Source organism: Arachis stenosperma, chromosome 3, assembly GCF_014773155.1.
Source record: "Arachis stenosperma cultivar V10309 chromosome 3, arast.V10309.gnm1.PFL2, whole genome shotgun sequence".
Lineage (NCBI taxonomy): Eukaryota > Viridiplantae > Streptophyta > Magnoliopsida > Fabales > Fabaceae > Arachis > Arachis stenosperma.
This window is the reverse complement of record NC_080379.1, coordinates 64751903-64754215: the sequence shown is the minus strand read 5'-3', so window position 1 is coordinate 64754215 and position 2313 is coordinate 64751903. Positions and strand designations below refer to the sequence as shown.

Genomic DNA, 2313 nt, shown 5'->3' with positions numbered 1-2313 from the left:
TGTTTTCAAATCAATTTTTTTTCAAGTTTTCAAAGTTTTTCAAAATCAAATCTTTTTCAAATCATATCTTTTCAATCAAATGTTTTCAAAATCAATTTCTTTCCTTTTTCAAAGATACTTACTATCAATTAATGATTTGATTGAACATTTCAAGTATGTTGCCTTTTTCTGATGAGAAAGGTTTAATGTTTGAATCATATCTTTTCTTGATAGCCAAGTTATTTTTTTTCTAAAATCAAATCTTTTAAAATTGCTTTCAAATCATATTTTCTCAATCAAATTTTTTAAAAAAAAAAAAAAATCAATCATATCTTCTTAACCACATCTTTTTCAAAATAGTTTTCAATCAAATCTTTTTGATTTCTAATTTCAAAATCTTTTTCAAAAAATTATCTTATTTCTTTCCTACTCTCATTTTCGAAAATTAAGTAATGTTTTTCAAAAATATTTTTCAAAATCTCTCACTTAATTTTCGAAAATTACTTCCCTTCTCCCCACATCCTTCTATCTATGGACTAACACTATTCCTTAATGCAAAAATTCGAACTCCATCTCCTTTGATAAGTTCGAATTTTCCACTTTTGTCTTCTACTCTTCTTTTCCTCTGACACTTCAAGGAATCTCTATATTGTGACATAGAGGATTCCACATTTTCTTGTTCCCTTCTCTTTCTTATGAGCAGGAGCAAAGACAAAAGCATTCTTGTTGAGCCTGATCATGAACCTGAAAGGACCTTGAAGAGAAAGCTAAGAGAAGCCAAAGCACAACTCTCTTTAGAGGACCTGACCGAATTCTTCAAAGAAGAAGAACACATGGCAGCCGAAAACAACAACAATGCAAACAATGCAAGGAAGGTGCTGGGTGACTTTACTGCACCTACTCCCGACTTCTATGGGAGAAGCATCTCTATCCCTGCCATTGGAGCAAACAACTTTGAGCTTAAGCCTCAATTAGTTTCTCTAATGCAACAGAATTGCAAGTTCCATGGACTTCCAATGGAAGATCCTCATCAGTTTTTAGCTGAATTCTTGCAAATCTGTGACACAGTCAAGACTAATGGGGTTAACCCTGAGGTCTACAGACTGATGCTATTCCCTTTTGCTGTAAGAGACAGAGCTAGAATATGGTTGGACTCACAACCTAAAGATAGCCTGGACTCTTGGGAAAAGCTAGTCAATGCCTTCCTGGCAAAATTCTTTCCACCTCAGAAATGGAGTAAGCTTAGAGTGGAAGTCCAAACCTTTAGACAGAAGGATGGAGAATCCCTCTATGAAGCTTGGGAAAGATACAAACAATTAATCAGAAAGTGTCCTTCTAACATGCTTTCTGAATGGAGCATCATAGGCATTTTCTATGATGGTCTCTCTGAACTATCCAAGATGTCTCTGGATAGCTCTGCTGGAGGATCTCTTCATTTGAAGAAGACGCCTACAGAAGCTCAAGAGCTGATTGAAATGGTTGCAAATAACCAATTCATGTACACTTCTGAAAGAAATCCTGTGAACAATGGGACTAGTCAGAAGAAAAGAGTTCTTGAGATTGATACTCTGAATGCCATATTGGCTCAGAACAAAATATTGACTCAACAAGTCAATTTGATCTCTCAAAGTCTGTCTGGAATGCAAAATGCACCAAGCAGTACTAAGGAAGCTTCATCTGAGGAAGAAGCATATGATCCTGAAAACCCTTCAATGGAAGAGGTGAATTACCTAGGAGAACCCTATGGAAACACCTACAATTCTTCATGGAGAAATCACCCAAGTTTCTCATGGAAGAATCAAGAAAGACCTCAACAAGGTTTTAATAACAATAATGGTGGAAGAAACAGGTTTAGCAATGGCAAGCCTTTTCCATCATCTTCTCAGCAACAGACAGAGAGTTCTAAGCAGAATACCTCTGACTTAGCAACCATGGTCTCTGATCTAATCAAAACCACTCAAAGTTTCATGACTGAAACAAGGTCCTCCATTAGAAACTTGGAAGGACAAGTGGGTCAGCTGAGCAAGAAAATTACTGAACTCCCTCCTAGTGCTCTCCCAAGCAACACAGAAGAAAATCCAAAAGGAGAGTGCAAAGCCATTAACATGGCCGAATTCTGGGAGGAAGAAGAGGCAATGAACGCCACTGAGGAAGACCTCACTGGACGTCCACTGGCCTCCTATGAGTTCCCCAATGAGGAACCATGGGAATCTGAGGCTCAAAATGAGACCATAGAGATTCCAATGGATTTACTCCTGCCATTCATGAGCTCTGATGAGTATTCTTCCTCTGAAGAGGAAGAGTATGTCACTGAAGAGCAAGTTGCTAAATACC

The 2313-nt window shown here is 37.4% G+C and overlaps 1 non-coding gene across 1 annotated transcript; it reads right to left on the bottom strand.

The window, feature by feature from the left end:
* Window positions 1-1217: 1217 nt before the first annotated feature.
* Window positions 1218-1325, bottom strand: LOC130972473 (small nucleolar RNA R71). Its single transcript, XR_009083639.1, has one exon. It is a non-coding gene; the product is annotated as a small nucleolar RNA R71 (small nucleolar RNA).
* Window positions 1326-2313: the final 988 nt, after the last annotated feature.